Source organism: Halichoerus grypus, chromosome 8, assembly GCF_964656455.1.
Source record: "Halichoerus grypus chromosome 8, mHalGry1.hap1.1, whole genome shotgun sequence".
NCBI lineage: Eukaryota > Metazoa > Chordata > Mammalia > Carnivora > Phocidae > Halichoerus > Halichoerus grypus.
In genome coordinates, this window is record NC_135719.1 from 105,285,047 (window position 1) to 105,306,461 (window position 21,415).

A 21,415-nucleotide genomic window follows, 5' to 3' on the forward strand; every position below is an offset into this window, starting at 1 on the left:
GGACTCTTTTTCTAAAACACACAGTAGTATTACCACATCTTTAATTAAACAATAATCCCAAATGTCATCAAAGATCTAGTCAACGTTCTAATTTTCCTGATTATCTCAGAGATATTTTATAATTGGCTTGTTCAGGATCCAAACAAGGTCTACATATTATATTTGTTATTGTGTCTCCTAAGTATCTTTCTCTCTTTTAAAACATGTGGGGGTTTTTTTTTTTTGGAGTAAAATAAAGATATAGAAAACTACACAAAAGGAAATATGGCAATGAATTTTCATAAATGTGAACACCTTCGTAACTACAACCCGGGTGAAAATATAAACCTTTGCCTTCCACTTCAGGAGCCCCTTTCCATGAGACTCATCCCAATGATGAACACTGTCTTCCCCAATTACTTTTATAGTAATTGCTGCTTTGCAAATAGTTTCATCCCCCAGTGTGATAAAATGTTTCTAGACATTATAATTTAGCTTTCCCATTAAAAAAAAAAAAGATGTCTTTTAAGTTTTAATCTAATCATCTCTTTTTCTTACTTTTGGGTCCTTTGACTGGCAGAGTTTCCCATAGCTTGAATTTTGCTGATTACAAACTCATGGTATAATTCAACATGTTCCTCTGTCCTATTTCCTGCGAATTGGCCTCTGGATCCAGGGACTGGATCAGTCTCACGTTTGATCCTTTAGGCAAGAGCGTAGGAGGTCTTGGGCAGTTGTATAGGAGGCACATCTGGTTGTCTCCCTCAGAGTGCTGTTAACAGCCACTGACGATTACTGCCTATACCTAGTAGTTCATTTCCTTTACAAAATGGACATATCCTAATTTTAATAATTTCTATTTCATTTGTTAAATACTACTAATAAAGAGATACTTCCCCTAATCTCTTATTTGGCCACCCAGTGGTATAGTTTATATAGGAAAGCAGGATCTTTGTTTTTATTTATTTATTTATTTTAAATATTTATTTATTTATTTTAGAGAGAGACAGAGAGAGTGAGCGGGGCAGAGTGAGAGAATCTCAAGCAAACTCCCAGTGGAGCACGGAGCCTGGTGGGGGCACAATCTCAGGACCCATGAGATCATGACCGAGCTGAAATGATGCTCAACAGACTGAGCCACTGAGGCGCCCCTCTTTGTTTTTATTTAAATCGTTTTTCAAGGTAATGAATTGATTCCTATCACATTCTGAAGGTGATCAATTCTTTATATAGATATATATAAATATACATACATAAATACATATATACGTATATACATATTATATATGCACACACACATATATACATATCATTATGACCTCATAGATGTAAACATATTTAATTTGTTTCAATCCATCAAAATTACTATTATCATGATTGAAGCTCCACTTGTCTCATCTTTGACCAGTGAAAACTTCTTTATGTTGTCTCCTGAAATTTTTTGAGGTGACCCTAGCAGTCTAATAATTTCCTTGGTATTTGGTAGACAAGATATTTCAGGCTTATCTTGTCATTTTCTGCCACAGACCTGGAATCAGCCATTTTTTTCTAGAAACTCCAGTTTCTTTTAGTGAAAAATATTCTTTCAAGACAACAGTTTGGGCACTAGAGATGCTTATTTTTACTAGGTTGGTCATTATTTCTATTCTCTGTCTCTGTCTCTATTTATATTTACATATGCATATAACTTTTATATGTTACATATAATACATAAAAATATATACCTTATTAATCATTTAAAAATAAGTTATAGCGGCACCTGGGTGGCTCAGTCAGTTAAGCAGGTGCCTTCAGCTCAGGTTATGATTTCAGGGTCATGGGATCAAGTCCCGCATTGGGCTCCATGGGGAGTCTGCTTCTCCTGCTCCCTCTGCTCATCCTCCTGGCTTGTGCTCTCTCACTCTCTCTCTCTCTCTTACTCTCTCAAAATGAATAAATAAAATCTTAAAAAAATAAAAAATAAAAATAAGTTGCAAATATCATGACACTCCGCTCCAAATGACACTCTCAGTAACATTCCACCCGTTATCATTTACAAAAATTTAACATTGACTTGATAATATCATCTAACATACAGTCCATATTCAAGTTTCCATTTACTCTCCAAATGGCATTTACATATATTTTAAAAATCCAAGATGAAATCCAGATTTATGCATCCTGTATGACTGTTAATGTCTCTTTAGTCCTCTTTAACATAGAATAGTTTCCTGACATTGACATTTTGAAATCTGAGCTGTTGTCTTGTAGAATGTACCAGAATTCTGTGTTGGTCCTATGATTAGATTCAAGTTAAACATTTTGGCAAGAATACTACAGAGATGATACTATTTTCTTTTGTAGCTTATGAGAAAGAGGTGTAGAATGTTAATTGTTCTGTTATTACTGAGAAAGTTTGATGACTTGGTTAAGGTGTGTCTGTCAGATATCTTCACTGTAAACATCTTTTCCCTCTTTTTAATTAAAAAAGAGTCTTGTGGGGTGATAATTTGAATAACATAACTATCTTCTTCTCCAACAAACTTTCACTGAATGGTATTAGCATCCTCTGTTTATCCTTGCTTGAATCAATTATTAAATAAGGGTTGCAAAATGGTCATTTCTCATTAAACCATTTCTTCTATACTTATTATTTTCTCCTATATATATTATTTTTCTGTAAAGGAAATCTTTTCCTCTTTTCTCTTTTTCTGTCCCTCTCTCTCTGAGTTTCACCAAGGGAATTATGGATATTTAAGTTTATATTATTCAGTGTGGCCAGTGGCAGAGACTTTGAGCTGGCTCCTTCAGAGAAATGTTCGGTCCACTTTAACTTTCTTGTCACAATCAGAAGGACACTTTGTAAAGTATACAGAAATGCATAATATAAGGTCACACATCATATATCAATATTGGGCAAGGTGACCAGTATCCTATTGAAATGAACCAAACTTGCACCCTCCTGAACCATGTCCATTCTTAGTGGGAGTCAAGCCAGTGAAGAGCATTTTCATCTTCTCAAATTCAAACTCTATACCCATTAAACACTAACTCCTCATTCTCCTCTCCCCCAGTCCCTGGTAAATACCATTCCACTTCCGTGTCTATGAATTTGACTACGTTAGATACTTCAATAAGTGGAATCATATAATATTTGTGTTATTGTTCTTAGTTTTTAACAGATCACAACCCTATTTTATTATTTAAAAATATTTTGTTGCAAAAGGAAAAAAAATGCAAGGCAGTATAAAAGATTGACAGCATCATCAAATTTATTACACAGTTTTCAACTTATCAGAAAGACGAATCACTGACAACATGGGGAACAAGGCCCTTTTTTCCCTTGTTTGCTGTCAGGAATTAAAACTAAAAATTGTATAATTGAGTAAAAACAAAACAAAAAATGGGGAGAAAAAATTCCCCAGGTAAATGGTTTTTCTCACATTCTATATTTTTTTCCTTAAACTATCACCTTACTTGGTTGTCTCTGCATTTTAAAAAGGCATGAGATGCTTGCAGTGGGTATCAGGGGGAAAAGGAGGGACTCCAAAGCTTGAGGAGGGAGGTGGTGGGGATGGAATTGGGGGTGGGGGCAGATCCAACAGGTGAAGGGCTGAAGGAGGGCAACTGAAGTGGGGCAGCATATGTGGGGCCTACCTCCCAGGTAGATGAGGGTACAAGGTTCTGAGGGTGTGGTCTATCTATCAGCAGAAGCACTAGAATCTCAGGAGTGGTTCCATGGAGATATCCCCCTTCTTGAGACTCAGATACACATTTCTGAGACTATACCTCAAACTGTGACAGGTTCTACCAGGTGGTTGGCCTCACGTCCACTTTTTCTCCATTAAGAACTTTCCTTGGGGGCACCTGGGTGGGTCAGTTGGTTAAGCGACTGCCTTCAGCTCAGGTCATTATCCTGGAGTCCCGGGATCGAGTCCCACATCGGGCTCCCTGCTCAGCAGGGAGTCTGCTTCTCCCTCTGACCCTCTTCCCTCTCGTGCTCTCTATCTCTCATTCTCTCTCTCTCAAATAAATAAATAAAATCTTAAAAAAAAAAAAAAAAGAACTTTCCTTGGGAGGAGTTCCAACAATTTGTGAACAGAGTTTTCAGAAGATTTTACCACCTCAGCATACCCTTGAGATTGGCCATTTGCTCCATTCTCTGCAAATTTCAACTCTATCACATCATAGATTCCTATGAAGTGAATGACCTGGATCTGCTGCTGGTCTGTGGTCCACCAGGAGAAGTTGCCCACATAGTTCACCTATTTCGTAGGCCACTGTAGGTATGCAGAATTGCAGGGGTCTTTTTGCTGGGCTTGGAGATGGCTCCTGGCAAACAGTAGGAGGTGACTCCGTGTTGCTGCTCCTGTCATCTGAGGGCTGTGAGGTGGCCATCAACACATCATCATACAGGTCAATCTGAGCTGTATTGCTGAACTCCAGGTTCTGATTGAACTCTTTGTCAGCATAAATATCAATCAAGTTCATTCCTTCTGATATGGCTCTAAAAGGAAGATTGAGAGCCCAGAGAGTGGCTTATTTCACTTAGCATAATGTTCTCAAGGTTCATGCACATGGTAGCATGAAAAAGGATTTCCTTCTTTTTTTAAGGCCGAATAATAACCCATTGTATGTATACACATGTGTTTTTCCATTCATTAGTCAATGGACATGTGGATTGCTTTCACCTCTTGGCTACTGTGAATGGTACTGCTATGCACATGGTTGTGCAGATATTTCTTTTTTTTTTTTAAGATTTTATTTATTTATTTGACAGAGAGAGACACAGCGAGAGAGGGAACATAAGCAGGGGGAAGGGGAGAGGGAGAAGCAGGCTTCCCGCCAAGCAGGGAGCCCGGTGTGGGGCTAGATCCCAGGACCCTGGGATCATGCCCTGAGCCGAAGGCAGACGCTTAACGACTGAGCCACCCAGGTGCCCCTGTGCAGATATTTCTTCAAGACCCTGCTTTCAGTTCCTTTGGCTATATACCCAGAAGTGGGATTGCTGGAGCCTTTCCTTCCTTCTTAAGGCTGCATAATATTCCATTGATTGTATATACCACATTTTGTTTATCCATTCATCCCTCCATAGACATTTGGGTTGTTTCCATATTTTGGCTATTGTGAATAATGCTACCATGAATGTGGGTGTACAGATCTGTTTCTGGGTTCCTTCTTGATGAATGCCTGCAGCTCCCTGTTCATTTGTTCATTCATTATGCCTACTATGTGCCAGGAACAGTTGTAGGCATTAGGATACCTCAGTGATCAAATCAGATAAAAGCACCTGCCCTATTAGAGCTTAAATTTCAAGGAGGGAAGGCATTCCATAAAAAAGAAATATAATAAATAATGTATTAAGTGAGATTATGATACATGCCTTGGGGAAAAATAGGGCAGAGTTAGAGTGATAAAATGAGATGGATGGGTTGCAATTTTAAATGGGATGCTCAGGATAGGCCTCACTGAGAAGTGACATTTGGGCAGAAATTGACAGAGCTTAGGGAGGAAAGCCCAGAAAATAAGTTCTAGTCAGCCGTCAGGGAGAAATGATAAGAGCATCAGTTTAAGTGATTTCTTAACCAAAATTAGAAATGTGTAAAGAATTGAGTTTTTAGGATTATGTCAGTGGTAATCTTTTCTCTGGTGGACATCATTTAGTGCAATTATATATAGAATACAGTTGTGGCAGAGACATTTCTCTGTATTCACTGGACTCTTTCATTTCCCTCCTGGGCTCACAGGAAGACTACTTTTCCCAGACCCATGTCTAGGTGGGACCATGTGACTAGTTCTGGGTGAAAGAATGCAGACAGAAGTCATGTAGGCCTCCAGGTCTCCACCTCCCAGGTGGTCCTCCACCCTCCCTCATCCTTCTCTCTCTCTCCCTCTGCACTCGGGTTTGATGGAGGCAAAGGATCTAGTGGAGGACTCCAAGGCTCAGGGGACAGAGGAGCCACAATATGAAAGAAGCTGGGGCCCCTGAGTCCCTGCCAAATTGATGGCATTATGAGATGAGCAAGAATGAAACCTTTTGTGTGAGTGTAAGCCATTGAGATTTGGGGTGGTTTGTTACAGCAATTAGCCAATTCTAACATGTCTCCTATCCTAACAGAGCTGAAGCCAGCTGGAAGTTATTTCTTTTCTAGTTATGTGTAAAGCAAACATCCCTACATTGAGTCCCAGGTAGACAGCTCCCTGGACAGATGGTGTTGCTGCTTTTCTTGCACAACTTTCTGCTGCTCCCACCTGAGGTTTGCTGGGGGTGAGAGAACAAGGCCTTCCCTACCTTGAATAAGACTCTAGATTCATAGACTTTAGATGCTATGAATGTTTTGCCCCTCTGTGCAGGACTTCCCATGCACGACACCACAAAAGGTGCTTCCGCCAATGGCAGGGCCTTCTGGGTAAAACTGTATCCAAAATAATCTTAAATACATCGACTCCTAGCTTCCCGACTTTACCTCAGAAGTAAAGCGTTGCCTGGTATCTTCCAGTCATTTCCTGTTCTTTTTCATCCCACTCAGATGGAACAATCACTGTCCCCTCTTTGTAGTTTATTCTAAAATGTCTTTCAGGTGTTTTGGGGGGCTTTTGTTTGTTTGTTTGTTTTTGGTCCCTGGGAAAGTAAAACACTTTTCTCCATGGGTCTTAGCTTTAAATCATTGGCATACCTCAGGTTTTGACTAAAGAAGTTATTTTAATGAATTTTAAATCTATTCTTGATTTGATGGTTTTGGGGAATGGGTTGATTATCCAAGGCTCTAAAATGTCTGTCAGTTTTCCTGAGTTCCCTCTAGTTCACTAATGTCTTGTCGCAGACAGCTGGAGTGCCCTGAGCCACACTCCTGGCCTGCCTGATTTCAGTAGTCATACGAACAATTCCACGTGTATGGACATCCTACCTCAAGTGTACGCATGGTGTCTCTCTGCTTTTCTTAGTGCTTTCTCAGAAGCTGTGGAAGTTGGCTCAATTGGTATGTGGGTTTAGGGGAACCCAAGGCAAGACAGTTGGAAATGGAAGTGCTGGAAAAGGCAGACCCTCAGGATGGGACACTGAAACTGGTGAGATGAAAGCAAGGACCCCCGTGCCGGTGGTGTGTGCCATGGAGAGAACCTCTGGTGAGCTCATCCTCATAAATGCTAAGAATCTCACTAGTGGAGGACTGGCATGAGGTTTAGGTAGAAGGGGAAAGCACTGACTTCCACAGTACTTATGAGGGTAAGTATGAGGATGGTGGAGTCGACTGACTTTTATTATCTGCTCTAAAAACCTGGAAGAAAGAGAATGGTCTAACTATCAATTCAGGGCATGCTGTGAAGCCCAGAAAGTGTTCATGGCAGCATTACAGAGCTGCTTATCAACTGGTGGGTGACAGATGTGCTAGTAAGGAGACTGCTCGTCATTGACAGGTTTCCTTTTGGTGAGATCAGAGCCCTTATAAGGAAGGTATAGGATGTTGAGGCAGGGGATGGCATATTTCGTGGATGTACCTGAGAATTCTGAAGCCCTAGATTCTTCAGAGTGGGAAGAAACATTCCCCTCCATCTTGCTAGAGAAGAGCAGCCCCCGTTTGCCAACAGATGACACGAAGCCTTTACCTGAGGAGGAAGTCAGATGATGCTCATCATTTTCCGGGTCTACCCACACCTTCCACCATCGCCATCAGATGAAAAATTAGGGTCAGCTCTTGGCATAGCCCAAGCAGTCCCTGCTGCGGGAGCAGACAGCACACTTCTGGAAGAACTGCAGGATCTTACTAATATGTCCTGGGAGGAACCTAGAGATGTGTGTGGGGGTAGATCTTGAGGGTGCTGGGTAGAGGGAGTGGAACACGAAGTTCTGTAGGGAAGCATTTATTGACCTGGAAGCACCTTCCCATGATGCAGGATTTAACTTCCTGGTTAAGGACCCTTAATACGTTGCTAGCTGGGTTCTTGGGTGGTTGATATGACAAGAGCTTACAATAAACGAGGCAGAAATGCCACAACTGCTTGGGCCAAGTATGGAGAGAAGAGCCAGAAGGGCATGTTCGAACTGGTTTACTGAAGGACACCAGAGAACCTAACCAATGACTGCATTGCCCAGGAAGAGGGACCCTTCACTAAGACAAGAAGGAACACACTAATGAGAGTGGCAGTGGGTGCACTGAGTCAATGGTGGCTGTCCTCCACAGGCTGGAGACCATGGCTCTCCACCCCTCAGACCTCAGGATGGGACATGGGAGCTGGTTAGTGGACCGTCCCTGTAAACGGCCCACGTCTCACCTCAGGCATGCGCCAGGGGATCGCTCTGCTTTCTGCTTTAGGACTTCCTCCAAAGTCTTTTTGGTCCACATAGATGTGATCCAGAAGTGTGGGGGAAATTAATGCCTTAGGGGACAGACTTCAAGGAACGAGGAAGAAGTTAGGGAGTGAATCCCCCAGCCTCCCTGTCCTTTAGTGGGATAACGCTGAGACACATTCTCCATGGTTCCTTTGAGGGTCTGTAGTGGGACCGAGTGTCCGATGACCACAGCAGTAAAAAGTCTCCCTGTTTTGGCCTCTTTTTTGCTCAGAAAGTCACCATGTGTTATTCTTTCTCCTGTTCTGTCTCCCTGTCTCAGCAGCCTCATTCCTGCTCCCAATTCAACTACCACACCCCAGTTCTTATCTCACACTTTGCTTTTAGGGGAGCTCAAACTAAGGCTCTTCTGCGCTAGAATTTCAAGTTCCTAAAGTTCATATCTGGGTAACATAGTATGCTGGGCACAGTTAGCCTATTAAAATATCCTCATTTGGAAAACATATCCTAGCTTAGCATTAGCTGATTCTTGGTACTACTGGCATTCTCAAAATTGTAGTACATTTCACTCTCTTTACCTCAAGTCCATTTAGGAGGAGGCAATATTTTTCCTACAAATATTACCCAAGCCCCACAGAAAGTTCTTGATAGCAAAGCTGAGACAATATAGGGAAAGCAAGATGGACTTAACTCCTGTAAAGTCGCTGGTCTGAGGCAAGGGTTAAAATCTCCATAGGCTTAGAGACAAATACCTCCTGGGAAAGAGAACAAATGACAGATAACAGCCACCAGGGAGTAATGGTTGTCTGGGCAAAATAAGAAGTAACAATTCAAAGCCTGCTTGCACAAGTATTTCTATTTTCCAGGAGCCCTAAAGAACATCGACCACAAAGGCATCCTGTGACTCTCTTGTGTCCACTAAAAAGTAACAGCCACAAGATAATGACCGTGGGACTGAAGGACGCTTCCCCACCCACAGCCCCTCACCCTTTGGAAAAGTGCCTTTACAAGCCTAGCAAGCTACCCCTTCAGGGAGTGACATTCCTCTTTCTCATCGGCTCCCTGTATATAAGCTATCTCTAATAAACCCCACCTGCTTTCTTTGTCTCACGTTCATTTCCATGACATTGAGACTCAAGAACCTGGTCTTGGGGGTCCAGTAACAAAGCCAGATAAAGCTCACAATATGAGTGAGCAAATAGCCAGAACCACTATATTTCATACAGAGCAAGTGTTATTAAAAGCAGTAAGGGGACCTAATTAGGTCTAGTGCAATTGAAAGTAATTGCATTTTCTCATGTAAGCACTTCAGTGTGTCCGCGCGCTGAGCCTTAGTTCTCCATGCTAACTCCCATCACTTATTTGCACAGCCATTTGCTAAGACCCGCTTTGCCTGAATTATGTTCATCTGTTAGAGTTTGTATCTGACTTACTTTCGATCTGTACATCAGATGTCTCTGTTTCCACCTTTATCAGGAAAAAAATCTTTCCTGATTTACATCTCAGATCTTGAAATATTCTCTCTCTGTAGACCCAAGCCTTACCACTTCATTTGAAAGCCTCCAGAATCTCATTTTGTCTACATTATCTTCTCTCTTAGGAGTGCAAGATCGCACTGGCTCCAGGCTCTCCAAACTCAGAACTCCTCTGAGCTCTCCTTTCCTGCCACCCCCGGATAGGCCATCAGCGCCAGGCAGGCAGTGAGATTCAGACTGGTTGTTTAGATGTTCCTTGTCCTCACGGCTGTGGTTTTCCACTAGAAATTCCTTGATGTTGAAAATAACATCTTTGTAATTCAGTTCCTAGCACAAGGTCATGCACAAAGAAACACTTAATATAATCTTTTTTGTTGTTGTTGTTTAGTGGGGAGAGAGAAAGAGAATCTTAAGCCGGCTCCCTGAGATCATGACCCGATGCAGGGCTTGATCTCACAACCCTGAGATCATGACCTGAGTGGAAACCAAGAGCCAGTCACTTAATCCACTGAGCCACCAGGGTGTCCCTTGATATAGTCTTTTATAAATGAAGACTGAGGGGCACCTGGGTGGCTCAGTTGGTAAGCATCCGGCTCTTGGTTTTGGCTCAGGTCATGATCTCATGGGTCCTGGGATCAAGCCCCAGGTCTGGCTCTGTGCTCAGCATGGAGTCTCATTCAAGACGCCCTCCCTCTGCCCCTCCCCTACTCTCGAGCTCTGTCTCCTTCTCTCTCTCTCTCTCTCTCTAAAATAAATAAATAAATAAATCTTCAAAAACATAAATTAAGACTGAGCCAGATTTAAATTTAGAGAACGTGAAAGAAAAATTTTAAATGTGACATTTTAATATAATCTAACAAGTGAACAATATTTTGCCTTGGGTTAGTATTAGAAGGTTGGTGAGCAGGTTCACCTAGCTATAATATACTTCTTAATACTTAGAAGCCCAAAGTAATTTAAAAACACAAGAAAATACTAAGTTATATGAGTTGGAGAAAGGAGAGTAACAGAATCATGAATGACAGAGATTATCTAATTCAACTCCCTGATTTTACACCTGTGTACTCAGAAGTAAAGAGACTTGCTTAGGGCACTAAGGTAGTTAGTGGAATAGTGAGTCTTCTGATTGGTAGGACTGTATTCCTCTACCGTGTTGTGTGGTTGTAGGGAATAAGCCTGTTGGTTTTTCTCAGCTGTAGGCTTATCAGGAAGTCAGAAAGGACTTCTAGGGATCTAGATAAAGGGGGAAACTCTTCAAATGCAGACTAAAGTTTTACGAACAAAGATATTCATTATAGACTGTTTATAATAGCCAACAAATTAGAAATTATCTGAATCCCAACAATAAGGAAAGAGTTAAGTAAATAGTAGGATAGTGGAATAACAGGATAACGCACAATGAAATACTATGCAGCCATTAGGAGTATTCTAGAAAAAAAGTTTAATACCATGAGGGAAAAGCAGGATACTAAATTTATATATAGTATTATCTCATCTGGGTAGACATAAATATAAGGCATAAAAAAGATAGAGACAAAAGCATACTGAAATGATAACTGGTTATCATGTATCTTTGGGTGCTGAAACTAGGTGGTGATTTTTATTTTTTTAAAGATTGTATTTATTTATTTATTTATTTGAGAGTGAGAGCAAGTGCAAGTGGGCAAAGGGGCAGAGGGGGAGGAACAGGGACAGGGAGAGAATCTCAAGCAGGTTCCACACTGAGCGTGGAGCCCCATGTGGGGCTCAATCTCATGACCCTGAGATCATGACCTGAGCTGAAACCAAGAGTCTGATGCTTAACTGACTGAGCCACCCAGGCGCCCCTGATTTTTATTTTTTTAAAAAATAATGTTCTAACGGTGCCTGGCTGGCTCGGCCAGTAGAGCATGGTACTCTTGATCTCAGGGTCATGAGTTCAAGCCTCATTCTGGGCATAGAGCTTACTTAAAAATAAATAAACAAATAAACAAATAAATAAAGTTCTAAACCTTTCATAATGATTTTTCTAACAGGAAACACTTTTAAGCAGAAACAATATGATGATCTAAAATGTATTAATCAAAACCTATCAATTTTTACATGAGAGTTTCAATATCTCTGCATCAATCTTTGAATAAGAGAGGGTGTGTATCAGGAGAAGCCAGACTTTTCATCATAGTAATGTGCTGCTGTGGATATTTTTGACATGCCAAATATAAAGGAAGTAACATCAGAAAATATCAACTGGTTTTATAGCTAATTTGTGAAACTGACAAGAAAACTAGTAAACTTTCAGATTTTGTTTGTTTACTCTAGGTCCAACATTTTTTTCCTTATTTATTTATTTTAAAGATTTTATTTATTTATTTGAGAGAGAGGGAGAACGGGCATGAGTGGGGGGAGGGGGGTGAGTGAGAGGGAGAAGCAGATGCCGCCCCCCACCCCGAGCAGGGAGCCCAATGTGGGACTCGATTCCAAGACCCTGAGATCATGACCTGAGCCCAAGGTAGATGCTTAACCAACTGAGCCACCCGGATGCCCCTCTTTCCCCATTATTTAAAATTCATTCATAAACATCTTGATTTTATCTTGTGTGATAGTATGAAAATCATTGTCTTTGTGAGTTCAGGTCCTCTGAGAAGCAGATTCCAAGATGGGGTTGGATGTGCAAGAGAGGGTAATGGCTGTGAAGGATGAGGAGGGGAGGGCAGGACTAGGCAGGAAGAGCCTTCAGATGGAAACAAAGGTCCAACTCCTGTGGAAGCAGACAGGAAGGTGAGGTTGGGTAGTAAGAGTCTCGGATTGTAGTACAGTTCCAAGAGACATTCAGCCAGGCCGACGGGGAGTTCTTGAGCCAAACTACCCATCGAAGGAGTCTTGAGTTTCACAGGAATAGGGACACATTTGTACCTCACCATGCTCAGTTACTGCCTGGGGGCAGCCTGTGGGAATTGTGACGTTGGTGCCTGGGCAGTGGTATATTCAGAGGGGTGGCTATTAGGGCCAGAGTCAATTATGGTCATCACAGCTGGGTATCTGGCCAGCACAAGTTCGGGGCCACCACAGTCATTAAGATGCACATTACAAGAAGATGGCTGGCTGGCTGGTTCCCTAAGTCTTTGAAACACAGAATGAGTGAACTTGACATATTCTTTTTTTTTTAAATTTTAATATTTTATTTAAACCTAAATACCTAAAATATTATTTCAATGTATGTAATCAATATAAACCTTATTTATGAGATATTTTACACTTTTTTTTTCATATTGTCTTTGAATCAGGTGTGGATTTTACACTCACAGCACATCTCAATTCATACTAGCCACATTTCAAGTGCTCAGTAATCACTTGAGGCTGGTGGCTACAGTATTAGACAACACAGAAGCACTACACTGCACACTTAAGGAAATATAAGCTGGAATCAGGAGGTCTGGGCTCTAGGACCCTCTTTGGTTAACATGGTTCCGACATATTCTTGAAGTTTATCACTATCTGCAGGAATGCTGTGAGGCAACGCCTCAAGTAACTTGGAGTGAAGCACATCTGAATTTGTGGGCTGATAATGCATATCACTTTCTAATTGCCCCACACATTGCAGAAATAGTTATCGTGTGCATATTTAACTTCTCCAGATGAACTTTGGCTGGGGATACACAGCTCATCTATTCTGCTGTACTTTGGTTTTGTTTTTGCTAATTCTTTATTTCAGGTAAATATAATGAAGATAATAATATATTGCAAATGAGATACCAATTCAGAACATTTCACAGTATTTCCTTTGGAAGTATTGGCTAAACAGAGATTATAATTACTGGAAAGCAGAAATGTAAAGCTGTCATACAAATTGAAGTGTTTCTACTTCAGCTGAAGCAATCAACAAAACCAGTTGTTTATTGTTACGCAGTCCAAATTGCCTACTGGCTAACTGGGTTTCTTCAAATTTAATTGACTAGATGTTGAACTGCTGTGATAACATACACCAGCATACCCAACTTTTAAGGTGGCAAGAGTGCTGAAAAGTCACTATAGCTAATATTAATGAGTAAAACTCCTTTCAATTATTTTACACTTTGAAACAAAAACACCATTGAATTGTAAAATGGTCAAAATAGCCAGTAAGCTTGGATAATATAGGCGTTTATTAATTTTTAAAATTACCTTGCTGTAACTAAGGAGGGACTCAGATTTTTGTCTCTGGAATCTTCTTTTTCAGTGTGCCTTTGTGTTACCGGGGCAGAGTAAACCCTGTATGGCCCGCTCATGGTAGGAGTTCAATGACTACCTCTTTTTTTTTTTTTAACTGAAGTATAGTTGATGCCTAATGTTACATTAGTTTCAGGTGTACAACATAGTGATTCTACAACCCTATACTTTATGCTGTGTTCATCACAAGTGTAGCTACCATCTGTCACCATACAACGCTATTACGATACCACTGACTATATTCCCTACTATGTACTTTTCATCCCTGTGATTTACATACTCCATAACTGGAAGCCTGTACCTCCAGCTCAGCCATTTTCCTATCTCCCACCCCCCTCCCCTCTGGCAACCACCAGTTTGTTCTCTTTATTTATGGGTCTATTTCTGCTTGTTTTGTTTGTTCATTTTTTTCTTTTTTAGATTCAACATATAAGTCAAATCATATGGTATTTGTCTTTCTCTGACTTATTTTACTGAGCATAATACCCTCTAAGTCCATCCATGTTGTTACAAAGGGAAAGATCTCATTCTTTCTTATGGCTGAGTAATACTCCACTGTATATATATACCACATCTTCTTTATCATTCATCTATAGATCAAAACTTGCATTGCTTCCATGTCTTGGCTATTGTAAATAATGCTGTAATAAACATAGGGGTGCATATATCTTTTTGAAATAGTGTTTTAGTTTTCTTTGACAAATACCCAATAGTGGAACTACTGGATCATAGGGGATTTCTATTTTTAATTTTTTTGAGGAACCTCCATACTATTTTCCACAGTGGCTGCACCAAATTACATTCCCACCAATAATGCACAAAGGTTCCTTTTTCTCCACATCCTCACCAACACTTGTAGTTTCTTGTATTTTTGATACTAGCCATTTTATCTGGTATAAGGTGATATCTCATTGTGGTTTTGATTTGCATAACTTTGATGATTAGTGATGTTGAACATCTCACGTGTCTGTTGGCCTTCTGTATGTCTTCTTTGGAGAAATGTTTATTCAGGTCCTCTGCCCATTTTTAATCTACTTATTTGGGGGTTTTTTTGGTGTTGAGTTGTGTAAGTTCTTTATATATTTTGGATATTAACCTCTTATTGGTTATATCATTTGCAAATATCTTCTTCCATTCAGTAGGTTGCCTTTTTGTTTTGTTGATGGTTTCCTTTGCCACGCAAACAATTTTTATTCTGGTATAGTCCTGACAGTTTATTTTTACTTTTGTTTCTTTTGCCTGAGGAGACACACCTAGATAAGTGTTGTTAAGGTCAATGTCAAAGAGATTACTGCCTATGTTTTATCTAGGAGTTTTATGGTTTCAGGTCTCACATTCAAGTCTTTAATCCATGCTGAGTTTATTGTTGTGTATGGTGTAAGAAAGTGGTCCTTTTTTTTTTTTTTAAATTATTGTGGTAAGAACACTTAACATGAGATCTACTCTCTTAAATTTTTAATGACTATAGGCACAATGTTGTACAGCGGATCTCTAGAGCTTATTTGTTTTGCTTAACTGCAAATTTATGCCTGTTAATTAGTAATTCCCAGTGCCTGGCAACCACCATTCTACTCTTTGAGTCCATGAATTTGACTATTTTAGATAACTAATATAAGTGGAATCATGCAGTATTTGTCTTCCATGATTGGCTTATTTCACTTAGCATATTGCCCTCTAGGTTCATCCATGTTGTTGCGTATTGCAGAATTTCCTTCTTTTTAAAGGCTGAATAATATTCCATTGTAGGTATATACCACATTTTCTTTATCCTTTCATCCACTGAATGCCATTTAGGTTGTTTCCACATTTTGTGAATAGTGCGGCAATGAACATGGAAGTGCTAGTATCTCTTCAAGATTCTGATTTCAATTCTTTTGAATAAATATGCAGAAGTGAGGAATCTTCATACTGTTTTCCATAGTGGCCACACTATTTTGCAGTTTGACAAAACTGTCCATTTCCCATTGTGTATTCTTGGCACTCTCATTGAAGATCAGTTAATCATACATGCATGGATTTATTTTTGGGCTCTCTATTCTGTCTCATTGATCTATAGGTCTATCTTTACGCCAGTATCATATTGTTTTGGTTACAGTTGCTTTGTAATATATTTTGAAATAAAAAAGTATGGTGCCTCTGGTTTTGTTCTTCTTTCTCAAGACTGATTTGCACATTCATGGTCTTTTGTGGTTCCATATGAATTGCAGAATTATTTTTTCTATTTATGTAAAAAATTCCAGTGGAGTTGTGATAAGGACTGCATTGAATCTGTAGATCATTTTGGATAGCCATGATATTTTAACAATATTAAGTCTTCCAATCCATGAACACAGGGTGTCTTTCCATTTGTGTCTTCTTTAATTTCTTCCATTAATTCTTTGTAGTTTCAGCATGCAGGTCTTTCACCTCCTTGGTTAAACTTATTCCTAAGTATTTTATTCTTTTTGGTGCTATTATAAATTGAATTTTTTCAGTTTCCCTTTCAGATTGTTTTTGCTCATGTATAGAAACACAAGTGAATTTTGTATGTTGATTTTGTATCCTGCAACATTACTGAAAGAGTTTATTAGTTCTAACAGTTTTCTTGTGGAGTCTGTAGGGTTTTCTATATATAGTAAGATCATGTTATCTGCAAACAGGGATACTATTACTTCTTCCTTCCCGATTTGGATGTGTTTTTATTCGTTTTCTTGTCTAATTGCTCTGGCTAGGACTTTCCAATATACTGTGTTGAATGAAAGTGGCAAAAGTGGGCATCCTTGCCTTGTTCCTGACATTAGAGGAGAAGTTTTTAGTTTTTTACCATTGAGTATGCTGTTAGCTGTGGGCTTTTAATATTTGGCCTTTATTACAATGACTATACCTCTTGAAGAGAAAGAATAGATCAGACCCTTTCAGTCTGTGATTCATTCTCAGAGTGTGGCTCCTGGACCTAGCAGCAGCAGCATGCACCCAGGGAGTTGTTAGAAGTGCAAATCCTCAGGCCCACCCCAGACCTACTGAATCTGAAACTTAGGGAGTAGAGTCAGCAATTTGTGTTCCAACAATTCATCCAGGTGATTTTGATGCATGCTAGGAGGAAGTCTGGCTAACACCATTTCCCACGTATATTCTTCAGAAAGTATTCTGTGGCATATTAACAAGTGTTATGCAACAGAATTCTTTATTTTGAATACATTTGGGAAATTCTGAGCTAAAAAAGCTAGGTAGAACTCATGCACCATACTCACAGAGGCCCCCTACAGGTCATTTCTCCTGATCTGTCACTATTTACAGGAACCTGCTTATATCCCACAAATAGCATATTCCATGTCCTTTCTCCTAAGAGCCTAGTTTCCCACACCTCTCAGCCATTCAGAGAGAGTTCTCCTTCTATCATTCCAAAGCCCACCTTTCTTTTATCCACCCCAGTGTGACTGACAGCGGGGAAACACAGTGTAGTCTGATGCCCCACCCACTCTACTGCAGGGCAATCACAGTATAATTAATGAGCAACATATTAACTAAAAAGTAGGTTATTCAGTCCTAAATAACTACTCTTTTGGGACACAGTCCAATATATATTTAGAAAAAAGGCATTTTTTTCTGCAAGGACACAGTCTTGCTAAAGACATAGCCAATTCCTATTTCTAAACTGAATGAAAACATCTCAGGCTGAGGCATCTATATTTGTGCTATTTCAGTGGTTCAGTGCTCCCAAAATTAATGTGGAGTTATTTGCTTTACATCAATGCAGAACCTAGCAAAGGCCTGCCCACAGAATAGATTCCAGTTTCCATTTTAAAATGCAGAAATTGGTTATGGGCCCCCAGATAGCAGCTTTTCCATTTCAGCAACTTAGAATTCAAACTCTCCCTCCAGCAACAGGAAGAAATTCAGGCAGCTTAAATATACTGGTTTTTCCCTGATATAGGACTTCCATGAGAGAGTCCAAATTACTTTTTCACTTAAGAAAAAAAAATTAATATATTCTAATGTTTTCAAATTTTAGTTTAGTTTCACTGTCAGTTCAACGTTGTAAGCCAAACAACAGGAGGAGAGCATGTAGAAAAAAGGATTATCCCAGACTCTAAAAGAAAAATACTGCATATCTTGTCTGCCTTCCTTGGATCAAGATATAACCCTATATAATCAAGTACAAACCTCTAATGGCTGTGTAGGAAAGAAGTCTTCCAAAGCCCAGACCCTATAGAAAGTAGATAAAATCTGGGTGAGATAGAACTTGGGAATGAACTCAAGAATGACTTCAGATTTAAAACCTCTTAAAGGAAAACACCAAGTTATGCCAAGTTGCTTGTGCCCAGGCCTAATGAGAACAATTCAGTTCCAAAGGAGAAGGGGCATTGATTTAAGGACTGTTGGCCTGGGGAACAAGAGATGACGTGTCATCCCTTTATGTCCTGTAATAAGAGCGTGTCATCCCAGCCTTTCCTCTAGCTCCTCTGACTCAAATTCATGCATTGTTAAAAACTTATTAAAATGCACTGAATCAGAGCACTGCAGACAACAAAAATAGAGACAGTTTTTGACGCCAAGCCAAATAATTTTGGCTCTTCTTCCCAACGTTCATGTAAACAAACTGTCAGACACCCGTACATACGAATGGAAAATTATTCACAAAGGGGGCTGTTGACTGAGGTTCTCAGAACAGTTATAACCGCAGGGAATTAATTCACTGACATGTTGTCTGCAGAGAGCTGTTCCTTCCCTTGGTGTCATGTCACATTAACAGGTATTTCATCTCATGGTGTCCACAACTAAACACAAAACTCTCATGTAAATTACAGTAATTAAAACCCAGGTCTTTCTAAGTGGAAACAGTAAGTCATTCCCCTGTGCTTCTGCTTCTTTCTTCATGAAAAAAAGAAGAAAGATGCAGAATAATTGTCCTGAAAGTTTGGAGGTCAGATCTTAGAAAATAATCATCAATAAAGCAGTCACATCTATTAAAAAAGGGGTGAAGGAAAAAAAGGGGGTGTGGAGCACCAAAAACTCATCTGGGAGCCTGAAGAAACTGAATCTAGGGAGATGACAGCATTACAAACATAGCTGGATTTTATTTTTTTTATTTTTTTTATTTTTTAAGATTTTTTTTTTATTTATTCATTTGAGACACAGAGATACAGAGAGAGAGAGAGAGAGAGAGCATGAGCAGGGAGAGAGGCAGAAGGAAGAGGGAGAAGCAGGCGCCTTGCTGAGCCAGGAGCCTGATGTGGGGCTCGATCCCAGGACCCTGGGATCATGACCTCAGCCGAAGGCAGATGCTTAACCATCTGAGCCACCCAGGCGCCCCCATGGCTGGATTTTAAATGTGCTCAATAAATACATGCTAAAGGTTTTGTTTTGACTGGATGACGGTTATAGATTGTAATCCATCCTTGAAGCAAATCAAAAAATCAAAGTTTTAGTTGTAGTAGAGATTGTCAGATGCTCCCCAACATCTATCCTCCCATCTTCTATAGTATAGGATTTGTAGCTGACTACAGGCCCACCAGTTTGCCTACATATCCCAGGCCCCCAATAAGCCAGCTGTGACCTAGGATAAACTACTGTTAAAAGGGATGCAGACAGGGCGCCTGGGTGGCTCAGTTGGTTAAGCGACTGCCTTCGGCTCAGGTCATGATCCTGGAGTCCCTGGATCGAGTCCCGCATCGGGCTCCCTGCTCGGCAGGGAGTCTGCTTCTCCCTCTGACCCTCCCCCCTCTCATGTGCTTGCTCTCTCTCATTCTCTCTCTCTCAAATAAATAAATAAAAAATCTTTAAAAAAAAAAAAAAAAGGGGGATGCAGACAGAACTGGTCCGCGCATCTCCCAGCCTGTCCCCTGAAGAGAAGAAGCATGCCCTCCACTTCCACTTCCCCTTGTCCACGGGCTGAAACGTGGATGAGGATGTAGGTAGGGTTGAGGGCGACACCTTAGTGATGAGGACCAGTAAGACGGAATCCAGGGTCCAGAGACTGGTGCTGTCAAAGCAGCCCCTGACTACTCACATATAATTAGAGAAATAAACTATCTTGTTTAAGTTATATTGTTTAGATTACCTGTCATAGAAATTGAATGTATATTCTATTGTTGCAAGGCAACATAAATGTTTAAAATGAAGGATGTAGAACTTTTAATCCTCTCCAACAAGCGCTGGTAAATGGCAGCCCCAGGCCAAATCTGGCCTGCTGCTTGTTTTTGTAAACGTTTTACTGAAACACAGCCCTGTTCACTCATGTATATATTGTCTCTGGCTGCTTCCACACTATAATGTCAAAACTGAGGAGCTGTGACAGAGACCGTATGGCCTCCTGAGCCTAAAATATGTATTGTCTGGCCCATAGCAGAAAAAATGTCCATGCTATAGAGGGACAGAAAAAGAAAACCTGGTTATCCAGTACAAGTCAGGAAAGATGGAGAAACAACAGCAAATAGCAAATCAAGAAAAAGAGAATTTAAAATAAAAAGTCAGGAATATGACTAAATGGGTTGGTGGTTAAAATAAATGTGAGTGGGCTGAAGTCCTCCACTACACATGTTGACATTCATCAGGTAAGACAATGAGTCAATCTGGAGTTGTCAGGAAATCTGGGGCATTTGGATAAAGAATTTCAGAGGAGCAACAACAGAAGGGATTCGGTGTTGGTAGAATTTTCCCAGGAGAAGAGGAACTTTACTTTCCAGAAATTCTGTGTGAAAAATTCCAGGTAGCTGTTAGTAAGCTGACTAAGAGAATCAGTAATCATTTCAGCTGAAGAGAAAAAGACGGGGAGAAAGCCAGCCTTGCTTCTTCAGTGTTCCAACAGCCCTTGGTGAAACAGTCTCAGGGCTGAGCGGCTATAGGAGAGGTAGAAGTGACGCAGAAGTCATTTCTACCAAAAACACATGCCAAGTCGATCGATGGGATTAAGGGCTGGGAAATCATCTAATTAGTATATACCATCTGCTGAATTTATTCCTTTACATTTAATAAAAAAAAATTGTATACTTAAGTATCCTAAAGAGCTCTTACCACTGGAGAAATGCTGAGAAGGAGCCATGATTCCAGTGATGGGTAAAGGACAAACTCTCGTCCTCTGGGGTTACCCAAGGGCGGAAATGGTGAGGAAGCCTTCTGCCTTGGAGCTTCTCTGGGCTTCTTCTGTGTTTGTGCTGCCTGAAGGAGCATGGTAGGCATTCTTGTCACTGACTGTGGCCTTGGTCATGCCTTCTTTCAGGCGGGCACTGGGCTGGACTTCCTCCTAAAGCCAGCACCTGTTATGATGTCATCTCCCCAGCCTCAACCCTTTCTACCAGAAAAGATTACACAGATCCCCCAATTATCTACAGAGCCAAATAAGGGGATGCTGACATGAGTGGAGCAGCTGCTGGGACAGGCATGGTGGGGGGGATGGAGATACAGAGAGGGCACCTTGGCTCCCCTCTCGTGCCTCCTTAGAACTAGGAGTCTTCCAAATTTGTGATTCAGTAACACTTTAAATCCAGTGTCAGGGTGAATTTTTCTGGGATGTTAGAGGTTATAATTTGAA

At 40.5% G+C, this 21,415-nt stretch overlaps 1 pseudogene; it reads right to left on the bottom strand.

Annotated features, from left to right (window-relative positions):
- Window positions 1-3,452: 3,452 nt before the first annotated feature.
- On the bottom strand, window positions 3,453-21,091 carry LOC144382817 (cleavage and polyadenylation specificity factor subunit 7-like; annotated as a pseudogene).
- Window positions 21,092-21,415: the final 324 nt, after the last annotated feature.